Raw genomic sequence first — 18613 nt, 5'->3', positions numbered from 1 at the left:
AAAGATGCATAGGAATATAATGAATCGCTTTTTCTTGAAAATTCTAGTTATATAATTTAAGGACGATTTAAAATTACAATGTAGTTAAATATTTAAGAATCTTGTATAAGAAAAATTTTTTTTTTTTTCAATTATTATAAAAGAAAATATCTTTGATAAGAGCTAATGTTCTCAAAAAAATATTAAAAATCATTTTAAAATATTTTAGATTTGACATTTAACCTTGAAAAATGGGTTATCTATGGAATATAAATTTCAAAAATGTATCGATCTTAATAGTAAGAGATAAAGTGAACAGAAATAATTAATATTTAAGAATTTTGTCGGTATTTTTAACCTTGAATAATGGATATTCTATTATAATAAAATTATAGTATAAACATCAAATTTTGAAAATCATATCTAATATATTTTATATTATATTTTTTTTTCAATTCTCCAAATATTAAGCTTTTTATCTAATGTAAACGTTCTATAAATAAATATTGATTAAATTGATTGGCACTATCTTAGCAATGTTTATTTGAAACTACATTATAGCCCAAACAATTTGTCTCTACGATATATATGGAAAGATTATCTAATCGTGATGAACACTTATCAGAACAATAGAATTGACGGTACCAAATAGAGGATAGGGAAGCGGGAAATTTTCCCTCCCTAACAAATTTGGTTATTTTAATAAAAATATTAATACCTCCGTTTCTCACTTCTTCTCAAAAAGAATATGAATTTAATATTTTATTTAATAAATAAGGTTAGAAATTCCTAAGAATATTTTGTGAATTAATGATATTGTTTAAATTGTAAACAATTTTAAATATTATACTATATTTTATTATACTCAAGTAACAACAAATAAATAATAATGCAAATAATATGAATATAAATTAAATGTTTAGTGTTAAAGTTATGAAAAAAAAGTTTTTTTTATTTTATTATTTGAATATTAAAATGAGAGATGAATATTAAAATTATCCTTAACGAACTTGAATGTATGGAGAATATGATTGTTTATTTGCATATAAAATTTTTTTTTTGAGTATAAATTTTTGTTATTAACATATAAAAACCCGTTATCCTTAACGAACTCGAATGTACGGAGAATATTATTGTTTATTTTAATTTTGCATATAAAATTTTTTTTGAATATTAATTTTTGTTATTAACATATAAAAACTCGTATTTTGTAAATCGAAATATCATTATTATTTTTTTTACATAGTTTGGAGTAATAAAATTGGATTACTAAAGGTATTATTTATATTTAATATATTAATATTTATCTTTCTAATCATACCAAAAACATCCAAATTCAACACTGGTCCGAAGATTAAACATACTCAGGGACCGGAGATATTCAGTCTAATAAATAGACTACAATTAAATTTAGAAGAAATAAATTGTGATTAGAAGTCAATTTTTTGTATATATCACCGTATTTAAGGTAAAAAAAATAAATTATATTATATATATATATTTTCTGTTCTTTTATTTTTAATGCCGTTTTATGCTTTGATTTTAATCATAATATTAATTGCATTGTTGTATAATTTTGGCCGCAGCATTAAGTTACTTGTGATTAAAATTATTTTGAATTCTTTGTAATGTATCTAAATTATATTAAGGAATTTATTGTTGGAAAATATAATGGTAATAATATTTTCGGTAATAGTTTTAGCATTTTTATTAGGTTTAATTTTAGGTAGAAATACATTGTACATAAAAATAGAAAATAAGGAATTAGATAAGATAAAAAATATATTAAATGAGGAAAATAAGGAGAGAAACATAAACATTTCTAGAAGTACAAAGATTTTCAGACGAATTAATTGCTATAGCTGTGGTCAGCCAGGCCATATGTCGCGTGATTTTGATTTAACAAAGGATTTGAAATTCGCGAGATGTGGCAAGAATGGCCATGTAGCTATAAGATGCAGAGTAAAAAATTTGATTTTAAGGTGTAATAGTTGTGGCCAAGAGGGGGACACACATGAAAAGTGCAATAAATGACTAAGAGAGAGATATTTTAATTTTAATGACAAATTTTTAATAATAATAATTTTTCTAATGTTGATAATTTTAATTCAAAATTTGGTAATAATAATAATTTCTAATGTTGGTAATGTTAATTCAAGTAAGAATAGATATTTTAATTTTATTGATAAATTTTGTAATAATAATAATTTTTCTAATGGTGATAATTTTAGTTCAAGTAAGAATAATGATAATGAGTGTTTTAATGTTGATAATTATAATTTGAGTACTAATAATAGAAGTATAGGTAAAAGGAGATATATAGAAATAGAAAGTGGGAATTTTGAAATATATAGACGAAAGGATTCAACTTTAGACATACGAAAGATTAAATTAGAAGATTTTTTAATGAAAAATAAAGGTCCGAGAGTCAAGATAAAAGTTGAAGAAGCAGAGATATGTTTTTTATTAGATACAGGAGCTGAAATTATTAAGGATTTTATGAGATTTTGGCCAGAAGAAGAATTTGTTGTGAAAAAGATAAGAGCCAAACAATTAGATGGTAGTGTTGTGAAAATTTTATGTTATTATAGATTAAGGTTACCAGGAGTCAATAAATATATAAATTTATGGATAACTACGTTGAAGGTTGAGCCAATTTTAGGATGGTGCGATATAAGAACGATAGGTCGGGTTTATAATTGGTGGAATTTTTTCGAAACTATCCCTGTAGGTAATGATGAAAATAGTGAAATAATAAGGAGTGATTTCGATAGATTTAAGTTACCTATTATAGAGGATAAACAAGAATTAGTTCTCGATAAACTTAGAAATCGAACACCAGAGTTTTTGATTAAATATAGAGATAAAGAGAATAAGATTTCAAGAGATATAAAGTCTTTAAAGGTAACACCCGTTGAAATCAACAAACAGATAATTAAGAAAACAGTAGAACAGGAAGAGATTATTGAAAATATATACAGCCATGAAATAAGTATGATTGTAAATCAATACTTGGAGGTTTTTAAAGAAGAGTTAGGGACACTAAAAGATGTTGAAGTAAATATAAAATTATTAGAAAATTACCAGCCTAAATTTTGTGGAGTAAGGAGATTGCCCTTTTAAAAGAAGTCGATAAGGAATTAAATAAATGGTTAAAAGAAGGCATAATACGACCTATAGTGCATAGCGAGTGGGCGACACCGTTAGTCCCCATTAGAAAAGCAGATAATAGTTTAAGATTATGCATAGATTATAGAGTTTCGTTAAATCCATGGATTAGCACAGTTTATCCATTACCGAGGATATTAGCAAATCTAGAAGGAGCAACAATTTTTTCGAAGATTGATTTTTCTAACGCTTATTTATAGATTAAAGTGAACGAGAACACGAGTAAGATGTTTTCAATAGTTTTAAAAAATTGAAAATAAAGTTGGTAGAGAAACCTATGTTGATTTGCTTTAATGAGGAATTAGATATTGTTTTAGCAGTGGACGCATCTAATGAAGGTATAGGAGGAGCTTTATCACAAATAGTTGATAATGTAGAAAGGCCGATTTTATTTGTGTCAAGACAGTTTAATAAGGCTGAAAGAAATTATTCAACTATAGAAAGGGAAGCCTTAGCAGTCAAGTTTGGTTTAACCAAATGTAGAGAGTATTTGTTAAGCCGGAGATTTTTGTTATATACGGATCACAAATCGCTGGTAGGGCTTTTAAAAGAGATAATAAGGAGTTGATGATGTCACCAAGGTTACAGAAATGGCTTATGTTGTTAGGGAATTTTGATTTCGAAATAAGATTCAGAGCGGGTAAACAAAATTGTTTACCAGATATATTATCGAGATTATGTGATAAGGACTTAGAAGACAAGGAAATAGAGCCAATAATAAATAGTTTAGAATATAGTAAATAGTAATGTGATAAGAGCTTTAAAGATAACACAAGAGAAAGGCCGATAACTTTAGAGATAGTAGACAAGATTTCCCAGCAGGATGAAGAATTAATGAGAATTAGAGCCTGTTTGAAGGGAGATAAAGAATGGGAAGGTAGAGACCAGGCCTTTAAAAACAGTAAAGGTGAATTGAATATAGAAGACAATTGTTTAATGAGAGGATATCGTTTAGTGATACCAAGTAGGGAAAGACATGTTAGCTGCCGTACATACAGGACATCAGGGCATAGAAAGAATGAAGAATAAGACGAGGGAATACATTTGGTGGCCCAGAATGAATAATGAAATTGAAGAATTAGCTAAGAGTTATGAAACATGTAAAGTGTGCGAATGTACCTGCAAAAGTTAGGGGAGACAAATGGCCAGAAACAGATGTACCATGTGAAAGAATACACGTAAATTTTTTAGAATATGAAAGGAAGAAATATTTTATAATGGTAGATGCAGGTTCTAAATGGATAGATTGTCAACAGGTATCTGGTCTGTCGACGAAAGTAGCATTGAATAGGGTAGACTTCGTAAGTAAATATGGATTAATGAAGACCTTAATATCAGATGGTGGTCCGGCATTTATAGGCAGAGAATTTGACAAATTTTGTGATAGATGGAAGATTGAGCATTTATTAGCACCACCACATTACCCGAGAAGTAATGGACAAGAGGAGAGAATGGTAGCTCTAGTTAAGAGTTGGTTAAAAAAGGAAAAATATGGAGAAGGAAAATGGTGGTTATTACTATTAGCGTACAACAATACCAAGAGAAGCAAAGGATACTCACCAGCAGAGTTATTTTTAGGTAGAAAAACTAGAACTGAATTAGATTTTCTGAAAGAATAGAACAGAAAGAAGTTATAATTAATGATAAATTTAAGATCGGAAGCCTAGTTTGGATACTACTTTTTGATGGCTCAGTAAAATGGGGGAAAGGTATAATGAAGAAGGATAGGAAGAAAGAAGGTGATGGTAGAAATTGAAGGAAGAGTAGGATTGTTTCGAGGCATATTAAACAATTAAGACCTAGATGTCTAGGTTAGGAATAAAGGGCGGTAATTTGCTTTGATGTTGGGAATGCTGATAGACAAATTGATTTGTTTTTTAACAAGTCTGCGAGAGTTATGAGAATCATGATGTTGGGAATGCTGATAGACATAATTGATTTGTTTTTTAACAAGTCTGCGAGAGTTATGAGAATCAGATGTTGGGAATGCTGATAGACATAATTGATTTGTTTTTTAACAGTCTGCGAAAGTTATGAGAATCATGATGTTGGGAATGCTGATAGACATAATTGATTTGTTTTTTTTAATAAGTCTGAGAGAGTTATGAGAATCATGATGTTGAAAGCTGATACACATAATTGATTTGTTTTTTTTAACAAGGCTGTGAGAGTTATAATAATAACTGATTTGTTTTTGTAACAAGTCTGTGAGAGGTATGATAATCATAATGTTGACGTATTATGTACACAATTAGTGGGGTCGGCTGAAGGGATGGACAATTTGATATTACAGCTGACATAAGGTAAGAGAGAATGAGAGAGGTATAAGTTATTACGAGAATAATTATGAGCATTTAGAATTAGGAAGTAGGTGAATTATATGAGATAAATAAATGATAATATATAGCATATTTTTAGCTTAAGTCCGTTATAGATGGCTTCGTACGTTCGAGTGGGCAACTTAATTATTAAGATAGAAATTAAGGATGGTTGATGGATCGCCAGAATCTAGAAGATGGGTAGACGCAGCCAGAGAAGATGCGCAGACCAGGTATGGAGATATGACAGTAGACAGACCCGCAGGCTGGTCATACAATCGTAGAAGAGAACGGGATTGGGGATCTCGAAGAAGAATGTCGTGCTGGTATTGTGGGGGAGATCATATTTTACGGAGGTGTCCCACGATTAGCGCAGACAATTACATATTAGCAGTACAGGAATAAGAACCGATGGGAGGACAAGGTAGCAGTTTATGAGTGGTTGAATCAAGTCGAAGTGAAAAGGTATTAAAGTTATGAAAAAAAGTTTTTTTTAATTTAATTATTTGAATATTAAAATGAGAGATGAATATTAAAATTATCCTTAACGAACTTGAATGTACGGAGAATATGATTGTTTATTTTAATTTTGCATATAAATTTTTTTTTTTGAATATTTATTTTTGTTATTAACATATAAATAAAAACCCGTTATCCTTAACGAACTCGAATGTACGGAGAATATTATTGTTTATTTTAATTTTGCATATAAAATTTTTTTTGAATATTAATTTTTATTATTAACATATAAAAACCCATATTTTGTGAATCGATAGATAATTTATTATTTTTTTTAAATATTTTGGATTAATAAAATTGGAATAATAAAATTGGATTACTAAAGGTATTTTTTATATTTAATATATTAATATTTATCTTTCTAATCACACCAAAAACATCCAAATTCAACACTGATAAAATTAAAATAAACAATCATATTCTCCGTACATTCAAGTTCGTTAAGAATAATTTTAATATTCATCTCTCATTTTAATATTCAAATAATAAAATAAAAAAAACTTTTTTTCATAACTTAAACACCTTTTCACTTAGACTTGATTCTACCACTCATAAACTGCTACCTTGTCCTCCCATCGGTTCTTCCTCCTGTACTGCTAATATGTTATTGTCTGCGCTAATCGTTGGACACCTCCGTAAAATATGATCTCCCCCACAATACCAGCACGACATTCTTCTTCGAGATCCCCAATCCCGTTCTCTTCTACGATTGTATGACCAGCCTGGGGGTCTGTCTACCCTTATATCTCCATACCTGGTTTGCTCCTCTTCTATCGTTGCGTCTACCCATCTTCAAGATTCTGCCGATCCATCAAACATCCTAATTTCTATCTTAATAATAAAGTTGCCCACTCGAACGTACGAAGCCATCTATAACGGACTTAAGCTAAAAATATACTATATATTATCATTTATTTATCTCATATAATTCATTTAGTAAAATACATTATCAAATATAGATTTCTTTTCTACTATAATTAACTCTTTCAACACCAATAAATGTTTCTGATTTTTTTAATTTCCGATGGCCTATTATCTTCCCGTAATCTATTATTTATATTGAGTCATTATTTTTATTTAACTTCTAACTTAATTTACCACGTCGTTTATTAAATTAATAAAAGAATTTAAATATATTAATTAAGCACTAAATATTAGTGAAATCTAAAAGTTCATTGCTTTTATTTTGTTTTGGCATGTCGCCTTTATTTGCTTATTTTTGTATATTTCACAAATAACTTTTGATTCTTAATTTCGGCTACTAAACTTATTGTAGCTCTAACCTCTACTAACGAAACACTAAAGAATGATATATATTTTATTGTTTATGCTTTCAATCGATCTTTTTGGCTAGACAATGATTTGAAGCATCAAAAAGCACTTAAATTACTTATGATTCATTTTTAGTGCTAATTGCTCGGACAACTATTTGGAGCTTACACCACCCTAACGTGGTAGACTTGGCAATTGTACGGTTTATTATTACCTTATTTCTTTAGTTTTGCAGAAATGACATTATTTATTCCCTTTAATTTCTTTTGTTATGGTTTTAGTCCTTATATACATTTTTCGCTGCATGGTAAATATATCTTTAATTATTAAAATTCCATGTGCAGCAATGCATTTCGATAACTTTTTTTAATAATTTTTAAAAAATATTTTAAAAATTGGGAATTTTGGTAATATTTCTTTCAATAAATTCATTCCTGGTGTAATATGCCCGGATTTAACAACCATATTTATAAACTTAAATTTATTTAGTATTTTAATAATGCATTAGTTAATGGAAAATGAATATGATTGTTCAATAAAAAATAACTTCAGATCGGTTATGTTTAAATAATTTTATATAAGCATTTCTAAATTGATAATTGTTCCAATCAAATATATATTTACTACAATTAATATAATAGCCGATATATGTGTATTGATAATGTTATCTAAAAATAATGCAATTTTTAAAATAATTTTAACATTTTTTTAGAGCGAGATTGTAAAGGCTAGTGACGCCCCCTATGTTTTAATATCGAAAATTTAAGACTATGCACTCTAGGTTTATACCAAATTTTTAAAAACTTATATCATTCCCACGTTTTATCAATCTTGAAAAACATGATCTTGTTTGAATTTTATTCATATATAAAGTACCCCTATGAATTTCAGACAATTCGCCATAAATTATTGTCATTTTTTTAAACTTATGTGTTCAACGAATACTATAAACGTCTGGGGAAAAATAACCAGGAATTTTATTTTACCTCTAAAATATTTTAATAGTATATCTTCAAAATATTTTAAAGAATCTAATCCTGTTTCTATGCAGATACGTTTAATTATATTTTTTTTACCTGATATATTTTTCCGTTTTTAAAAATTTTTAATCCCCTTTTTCGTATATTATTTAGTTTCTTTTACAATTATTTACTTAAATATTTATTCATTTTGAGGTATTTATTTAATATATAGTCGTTATTTTATATGCAACAAATAGTTATATCCATTCAAATGCTTGTACTAAAGGTCCTTAACTTAATATATACAATAATACATTCTTATAAATAATTCTATCAAATCATATGAATAAAAATTAAAATAAATATTTTAAGTATATAACTTGTTGTGACATTCAAATTTGGTTTTGCAACAGACAATAAATTTTTTTTATATAGATAATTTTCTTATAAAAAATATTATACGTATTAATACGTGTTATAATTGGAGAAGTAACTTTTTAACATTTTTTAAATTTTAGATATAATATTTTTGCTTTAATTTTTATTTAATTTTTTTTTTGATATTTTTTAGATTTTTTTAATTTTCATTGAATTTGGATAGGGTTAAATGGACTACGCAATAATAAATAATCCTTAATTATTAATATATGATATTAATTATTTTTAATTTAGCTATTATATATTTTATAGGCTGCATACCCTTCCTTCTAAACTTCCTCTTCGTTACAAGCTTTTTCATCTTTTCATAAATCTAAATTATGAGGAAAATGGCCATATCAAGTATTACTTAATATTGAGGAAATTGAGGGCCAGTGACTCATATTCGGTGTATATTAATTTTTTTAAAATAAAATGAATGATGCAATATATCATTAAAATATAAATATAATTTGTATCATAATAAATTTATTTATATGCAGTGTGTAACAATGCAAGAAATATTTATAATTCCACCTGAAAAATAATATTGATAAAAATTCTATCTTGGAAATCTCAATGATAATCGATATAACAAATAATTTTGGTATGTGGTTGAACTTACAGAGTTCCAACGTATTAAATTCAACAGTACATTTTGATTCCTAACGGTTATTGTAATCTACATAATAAATTTAAATATAAACAAAAAATTATTTAACAACACTTTTCATTAAATTCCTTCCTTCCTTCCTTCCTAACTCACATTTGTGTTCATGAATTCCATACACACGTTTGTCATAAAATTGTTTAAAGGCAACATACATAATATAATTGATGCACCAATGCTTTTCAAATCAATCTCGAACTAAAAGAAAGTTACTAATATGTATAATAATGACTACTCACATCAGCTGTAATGTTTAATGTTAAATTGAGTTCGTTCAACCTCACAAGGTTTAATAATTGAAGCTGGTCAAATAAAATCAACGTTTTTATGGTAATATTATTTGACGAATATGTATCTATGTTATTATCACCCCCTTGGATAATGGATATTATTGAATTAAGATCTCCTCTACTAAGATATAAATTCAATAAACTTTTTTCAAATATAGATTCATATATAAATAAACTAAATATTCTATCTAATATTTTTAGAAATAATATTTATTTTTTAATGAAAGTAGATATAATTTTCAAACTAATATAGATTTAAATAATATTCTAATATGGCACGCTTGTACATTATTTCATAAAATAATAATTTCTCACTCGAATACATCTCTAGTAATACGTATATCGAAAAGGTTAGGATAATCATCAATATGTTTCGGCCAACATAGTTTTTTGAACTCAGTCGTTATAACTAATAAAAATTGTTTAATTTACATTATAGTAAAGTCAATATGTGATTTTGATATTATTTTTAGTTCCAGGTGTTTGAATTATGTGACTATTTAAATGTGACAAATTAAATATAAATGTCATTGCTTCTTTTCTATATTAATATTATAATGTCTATCATAGATATTACCCTCAGCCAGCAATTCTACTGTTATTCAACACATGACCTAGAATATACCGATAATTACTAAAATTTAATAATTTTATTACAAATAGACAAACAGTGTGCATTAAGTATCAGTATTTCAAAGATAAAATCACCTCACTCAACCTATCGATATCGACATTTAGATTGTATAAAATAATTCGAATATATTGACTATTTAAATCTACTAATACAAGGAAAAAGTTAAGTTTATTCATTCATGACGATGTTTATAGAAGTCAAGAAAATATTCCACGTTAATTTAAAAAAATTATATCTTTGCTACAATATAAATTCCGATCCTAAATTGAAAAAATATAAATACTGACAAAATATGCTTTATTCGAATATTATAAATGTTACAAACAAGTTGATAAGCTATTTTGAATCTCAGACAAATTGACAAAATTTATAATGATATGCTTTATGGTATTACTGAACGTCATATAAATCACGTCGTTTATAACCCAAAAAAGTATTTATATAAAGAATATCATTCTACACTAATCGCGATGACTTTGTCTTACATACACTTCACCATAGATAAGGACAAGAGGTTATTCCATCTTTGACCAACTGTATTTAGAGAATAATTAAAAACAAATATCCCACGCATATTAGTTGGCAAAATTAGTTTAAAATATAGGAGAATCAAATTATTTTTCTCTATCTATTCTATTTCCGATCTATGAAATAACTTTTTTTATTTTTTTCTACCTCGTTAAAAAATAGATATTCTATTCCTTAAACCCAATATTATGAGATTATAACATCTAATACAATTCTATTACATATATAATTAAAAAATTTCTTTTAACCACTTGGAGTCCGACTGGCTTTGATATAAACAAAGATGCATAGGAATAGAATTAATCTCATTTTCTTGACTAGTTATATAATTTTAAAAATAAAAAATTTTTTAAAAAAAAAATGATTTAAAATTACAATTTATTTATAATACTTAAAAATTTTATCTAAGTAAAATTAGATTTTTTTTAAAATTATATTGTGCAAAGATTAGCATTTTATTTTATTTTAGAGTTGAAATACCTTGTATATATATAATTTTAATTAAAAATAATTCATTGATCTTAATAATAAGCGATAATGGGTACAGAAAGTATTAAAAAAATTTTAACCTGGGGTTAATCTTTGGTAATAAAATTATAGTATACAACTAACTTTGAAAAACATATCTAACCTATTTTCAATTAAATTTGTTTTCAATTCTCCAATTATTATTCATTTTCTTTTCTAAGGTATGTTCTATAAAAATAAATCAATGTTGTTCTAATCGATTGACACTTTCTTACCAATGTTTATTTGATTATAACTACAATATAGCCCAAACAATATTTCTTTACGACATTGGCGTACGCAGTGGGGGGGGGGGGGAGCAGGGGGCCCCCCCCCCCAAAGCCAAAAAATGCAGATGATGGATTATATTTTTCAAAAATATTATTGTTAATATTAATTTATATTTGTTAATATTTATTCCTATCTCATATATATATATATAATTACATTTATTTATCACATTCATCTACTAAGTTATTTTATCAATTAATTTTGATTTCAAGTTTTCCTTGGCGTAATTTACCTATTATTTTCAAATTTTAGTGGCCTAATATTTATCAAAATTTCTAGTCAAATAATAATTATCTCTGAAACTCCTTGTCCAACAGAGAGAAATAAATTGCAAGCTTGCCCAACGAGATAGAGTCTCCGCCATCAAGCAGTAACAGCTTTTGTGGAGTTAGTAGAGCCGATTATTAATGCTATTACTGAAATATCACAATGGCTTGAAAGAGATATTTCCTCAGAAGCAAGAAAATTATTGGATTCAATACTTATTCCAATTTTTTTTTCTCATTAGAATGTATTATTTAATTATAGGACTATTATATGTAATACTTTTCAAAAACATAACATTGACTTGATTAAGAAGATGAGAATAGCGGAGATAATTTTATTAGAACTCAAGGAAATCAGAGCTAATGTTGATGAAGAATTTCATATTTTATATGTTATTGTTGAGTCAAAAGCAGAGCTATACGTGTTTAATATTTGCCCCTCCCCCCCTCGACATGCAGCAAATAAGCTCATCGTCAGAACATTAATATAGGATCAGTAGAAGAGTATTATAAAACAAATGTCCCCTCTACCAACCTTTTTCATATAGTGATAGAAAAAAAATATAAATATTTGTTAGATTTTATGAAGATGTTAAAATATCTTATGATACCTTATTAGCTGAATAACTAGGATTAAAAGATTAACTATGGTTACAACAGTCCCAAAAAATGCTATGATGCTTTGCATTATTTCAAACACATTTTAGATTATACTCCCAATGTATTAAAATGGTTATATATATTAGCAGCTCTTTAGTAAACTAATGAGAGAACATTATCTTTTTTAAGAAGAATAACAGAGCCTTGCAGAGGTACCATTTGAAGGACACGGCCCAGATTTTTTTCTAAAATTTTTTCCGGCCCGGGTTTTTTTTTTAAAAAAATTAAGGCCCGGCCCGGCTTTTTTGAAAATCAAAATTTTCAGGCCCGGCCCTTATTTTTTAAACTATATTTATTTTTGATTTTTATAGCAAATAATGGCGATTTCATTTGATTTTAAAATATATAGCTCGGCCCGGATATTTTTTCTAAAAAAATTTTCAGGCCGCCCGGGTGTTTTTTTAAAAAAAAATTACGGGCCCGGCGCGGTTATATTCAAAAAAATTAAAATATGATCAGGCTCGGGGGCCGGGCCTGCATGTCTGTGAAAAACATACCTACGAAATACAACATCTGTAAGTAGATTGAATTATTTGGATCTTTTGAATATTCATAGGCATTTAACGTCAAGCAAGGGTAGATAATTGAAAAATTAGCTCAAAACATACAAAATACAATTATTCCTAAGAAACCTTTTGTGTATTAATTTATATTTCCATTAAAATTTTTTATACTTTATATATTTTAAAAGCTTAAAAAATTCAAATTTCAATTTTTGGTCATTTAAGTGATTCATATCGTGGGTTATATTCACTTTGGATTTTATAATTCACATTTATTTTATAGTTTTTCAATGCCGGTTTATATATATAATTTTTTTAATTCACATTAGTTTAAAATTGTATATTAGAAAAGTTATTAGTCCTAATAAATTTATGCTTAGTATTTATAATTAACAATAATATTTCTTAAAAAATTTTATTATCCCCCCCCCCCCCCAAACCAAATTCCTGCGTACTCGCCTGCTTTACGACATTTATCGAAAGATGATCTTATCATAATAAAAACTTGTCAGGAAGAATAAAAGTGGAACTAACGTTACCAAGTTAAGTGGATGGAAGCGAAAAATTTCCATTCTTTTGAAAATTTGTTAGATTTAGCAAATATCAGTTTAAGCTAATATAAAAAGTTCTAACTTACCCCAGTTTATTATTTCTCCTCAAAGAATGAGTATAATATACTATTTAAAACCTAGTGGAAAATCCTGGGAATTTATAATGCTGTTGCGAATTATGAGAATTAATGATATTGTAACCAGCAATTTATTTAAACTATGTTTTATTATATTCAAGTAACAAGAGATGGATTAATTTTCTCATACCATCTCAAACTGTTAAAAAAATCTAGGGGCCTCTGGGAAGAAAACGTCTCATATTTTGCTGAGCAAATCGCAGCTAATTTTATGCGCATTGCATTTTGCAATAAGACTAGCTTGCTGCTAAACGTTTCGAGAGAAATATTTAGAAGATAAGAAAATCTCATATCCTAATATATAAAATTAGTTAATACGGAAGGTGGTTAGGATTATTTTTTAAAATTATTAATTTCAGAATGGTTATGTTTAACTAATTTCATATAAGCATTTCTAAATTATAATTTTATTCAATTTTGGGAATATTATTTATTTTAAATAAAAATATGCAGGAATATATATTATAAAAGATAATTTGCTTCATGAAAAATTTAATTACAGTGTGTGACAATGGAATAAATATTTATAATTCCACCTAAATATTGATATTGATAAAAATTCCCCGGTATGATGATCAATAGAATAAATAATTTGGATATGCGGTTAAACTTGTGAAGTTGTAATATATTAATTTTAACGATACATTTTGATTCCTAACTGTTTTTGTAAGCTACATAAATAAATTTAAAACAAAAATTATTTAACTTCATTATTATTAAACTTCACTTTTCATCCTTCCTTTCTTCCTTCCTTCCTTCCTTCCTTCCTTCCTTCCTTCCTTCCTTCCTTCCTTCCTTCCTTCCTTCCTTCCTTCCTTCCTTCCTTCCTTCCTTCCTTCCTTCCTTCCTTCCTTCCTTCCTTCCTTCCTTCCTTCCTTCCTTCCTTCCTTCCTTCCTTCCTTCCTTCCTTCCTTCCATCCTTCCTTCCTTCCTTCCTTCCTTCCTTCCTTCCTCCCTTCCTTCCTTCCTTCCATCCATCCTTCCTTCCTTCCATCCTTGATTTCTTCCTTCCTATCTCACATTTGCGTTTAATAGTTCCACGCACATATTTGTCACAAAATTGTTTAAAGGCATCATACATAGCATAATCGTAGCGCTAATGTTATTAAAACCAATTTCGAACTAAAAAAAAAGGTTGCTAATTTATATAAATAATGACTACTCACATCAGCTATAATATTTAATGTTAAATTGAGTTCGTTCAATCGCATTAGGTATAATAATTGAGGCCACTCAATTAAATTTATCGTTTTGTTGGTAATATTGTTGATGAATATGTATCTAGGTTTCTATCACCCCCTTGGATAAAGGATATTCTTGAATTATTTTCTCCTCTACTAAGATATAATTGAAAACCTTTATTTATTATAATTATCATTCATATATAATAAAAACTGAATTTTCTGTATATTATTATCGTCAATAAATATTTTAAAGAAAACAGATTTAATGGAAAAGTTTATTTTTTTTAAAAATTATTTTATTATTAAAATTATGGAATCGAGTTTTAGACACATAATGTATATATGCCAAAATAGTTTTTTTGTTGAAAATTTTGACTTTGGAAACAAGGGGGGGGGGGTGTTTATGAGGAGCATAAGTAAAAATATTACTATAAAATGAAGTAGTTATCGAATAAATATAACTCTGAAATTGTTGAGATAGCCAGATTTAGCCTTAAACCTATTTAATGTTGGATCGGAATTTTATTAAATCCTTCTAAAATATAAATTTTTAACATAAAGACTCTCAGGTTAAAGAAATACCAAACTATAATACATATATTAATCTTAAGATGTGATCACCATTGTTTTTAAAATAATTTGGATCTCAAACCAGATGTTCACACTAGCATCATGTGAATCATCTGTCTTCAAATAAATTACATTAATTTTTTATAAATAAAATAAAATCATATTTGCCTTCTGCTTCAAGCCTTTATATATGGAAACTCAAAAATAGATATTCTGTGATTTTGGAAAAGGATTAGAAAAAAAAATTTGTTTAATAATTCTCAATCTAATATGATTTAAAATATATTCTCATATGCCACGCCTGTACGTTATTTCATAAAATATTAATTTCTCACTCGTAATCATCTATAGTATTGAATAGGTTAGGATAATCATGCTTATGTTTCGTCCAACATAGTTGTCTGAGTTCAGTGGTTAAAGCTATAATGTTTTATTACAGTATAGTAAATTTAATATTTTTTGATATTATTTAGAACCCCGGGTGTTTTTTTGAATCATAATGCGACAAATTAAATATAATTGTCATTGATATATAGACTCTTCCCATTTTTGCTAAATTAATTATTAGATCATAATGGAATAATTTTATCTAATTAAAAATTCTGAATTCATCTATCAAATATATTCCCTTTAGCAAATAATTCTATTGTTATTCCATCTCAATTTTATTATACTTAAATAAACGAACAGTGTAACATTAAGCATCTATATTTCAAAGAGAAAATATACATAGTATAGTCACCTCATTCAAATTATCCTTATCGAAAATAACTTGGATTATGCAAAACGATATTTATAAGGATAATTTTTTAAATTCTTTAAGGCCAAACCTTAATTCGTATATATTTGCATTTTATATCTGCTAAATACATAATTGTATAAATATAAGGAAAGGGTTCATTCATTCACTGCGATGATATGGAAAATCAAAAAAATGTTCCACGTTAATTTAAAAAAATTAATATCTTTACTACAATAAAAATTCCGATCCTGAAATAAAATATAAATACTGTTATTCAAATATTGGACATGTCATAAACTAGTTGATAAGCTATTTTGAACCTCAGACAAAATGACAAAATTTCTAATGACATGCTTTATCGAATTACTGGACATCAAATAAATCACGTCGTTTATATTCAAAAAGGTAGTTATTTCGAAGGATATCATTGGTGATTTTGTCTCGCATACATTTCATCTTAGACAAGGATAGGAGGGTATTCCATATTAAACTACTACACCGACTGTATATAGAACGGTGTATCAGTTAGCAAGATTAGCTCAAAGTAGAGGAGAATCGAGCAATTAATTTTCCTTTACCTATTCTATTTCCTATTACAAAATTTTTTTTTATTTTTTTCTACCTTCTTTAAGCCAACGAAGGACATTTCTTATACATATATAATTATAAAAATTGTTTTAACCACTTGGAATTGGATTGGCTTTAAAAACAAAGATGCATAGGAATATAATGAATCGCATTTTCTTGAAAATTCGAGTTATATAATTTAAGGACGATTTATAATTACAATTTATTTAAATATTTAAGAATCTTGTATAAGAAAAATAATTTTTTTTTTCAATTATTATAAAAGAAAATATCTTTGATAAGAGGTAATGTTCTCAAAAAAATATTAAAAATCATTTTAAAATATTTTAGATTTGACATTTAACCTTGAAAAATGGGTTATCTATGGAATATAAATTTCAAAAATGTATTGATTTTAATAATAAGAGATAATGTGAGCAGAAAATATTAATATTTAAGATTTTATCGGTGTTTTTAACCTTGAATAATGGATAATCTATTATAATAAAACTAGAAGATAGCCCCTCAAAAATAACGGGGAATGAGAATTTTTTTCTTACTTTTATGATAGTTGTTACCTCTTATTTGAAAATAATATCCAATTATTATGCTTTTAATCCCTCCCCCCCTCTTCATGCCAGGTTTAATCCATTAAAACTACGTGTAAATACTATGGTTTGGTAAAATTAAATCGAAAGCTTTTACTAATACCAATATTATTTGATAGATATTATGATCATTTATACCTAATATTTAATATTAAAAAAATTGGCAAAGTACAAAATCATAATAATTTTGAAAAATTCTTCCAAGCCCAGTGAATATAATAATTTTGGTAGCTGAGAACTGAATAAAATATTTAAATAATCATAATGTTAAAAATACAATCAAAATCAGATTTTCATGGGCCTAGGTTTTTTGATCAGGCCGAGCCCAGGCCTGCATAAAATTTTTTTTAGGCCAATGTCTGACTAGTTAATAAAAAAATTCTCAAGCATTCTAGCTCATAATATTTTTGAAAAATTTTCCCCAAGCCCAGCTTAATATAATTATTAAAAATATTTTTCAAACCCAGCCCAACCTATAAAAATTTTATAAAAAGAATTTTCCCAAGCCTGGCCAACCCTTAGTAATTTACAAAAATTTTTCCCAACCTGGGAGATAGGTAAATCTCTTAAAACCATATCTATTTTTTATTCTATTTTAACCCAGCTCACCCCTACTTCAGACAAAGGCCAACCCATTAAGACTGAGAATGTATACTATTTTTATAAAAATATATTTAAATTAGGTTTTACCTGAGGGCCATATATTCTGTGTTAAATATTACACCTATACAAAAAAAATCACAAGCCAGGTCCACACACTTGAGAAATTTTTTTCAAAAAGACCATAATAATTTTGATAGTTGAGAACTGAAATAATATAAAAAGTCACAATGCATTTAAAAATACAATCAGAATATGAAAGTTGCATGGGCCTTGGTATTTGATCAGGCCTGGCCATGTCTCCAAAAGAAATTTTCAGGCCAATTTCTAACCCATATTTAAAATATTAGGAATCTAAGACTATATTAAATTTAAATAATGTTTCCCAGCTACTTCCAAGTCCATATTAATTGTGAAAAATATTTCCCAAACCCAGGAAAACCCGGAATAATTTACTTGAATATAGAAAATTAGGTGGGATGTAGGGGTTTATAAGAATTAAATCTGTCTAATATGTATATAATTTTTTTGCAATTTATATTATTGGGAAAATTTTTCAAAATTAAGATCAAATGAAGGGGAAATATCTGATTTTCCTATCATTCTACTGGTTAGCTCCTGCCTGGTATTTATATGAAAATCATGAATACATATTAAAATACCATGCTAA

The 18613-nt window shown here is 27.0% G+C and overlaps 2 long non-coding RNA genes across 2 annotated transcripts; one reads left to right on the top strand and one right to left on the bottom strand.

Moving 5' to 3' along the window:
* The first annotated feature begins 1306 nt into the window (after positions 1 to 1306).
* LOC135925033 (uncharacterized) lies at positions 1307 to 9172 on the top strand. Its single transcript, XR_010571500.1, has 4 exons — positions 1307 to 1447; positions 7339 to 7458; positions 8909 to 9044; positions 9139 to 9172. It is a non-coding gene; the product is annotated as an uncharacterized LOC135925033 (long non-coding RNA).
* A 5563-nt stretch (positions 9173 to 14735) lies between these two features.
* Positions 14736 to 16973, bottom strand: LOC135925203 (uncharacterized). The gene is made up of 3 exons (XR_010571576.1): positions 16851 to 16973; positions 15762 to 15846; positions 14736 to 15009 (listed from the first exon to the last, which is right to left on the bottom strand). It is a non-coding gene; the product is annotated as an uncharacterized LOC135925203 (long non-coding RNA).
* Positions 16974 to 18613: the final 1640 nt, after the last annotated feature.

Source organism: Gordionus sp. m RMFG-2023, chromosome 2 (genome assembly GCF_954871325.1).
Source record: "Gordionus sp. m RMFG-2023 chromosome 2, tfGorSpeb1-WG-v2, whole genome shotgun sequence".
NCBI lineage: Eukaryota > Metazoa > Nematomorpha > Gordioida > Chordodea > Parachordodidae > Gordionus > Gordionus sp. m RMFG-2023.
Note: the sequence above shows the minus strand (reverse complement) of the source record. Positions and strands in the feature narration are given on the sequence as shown.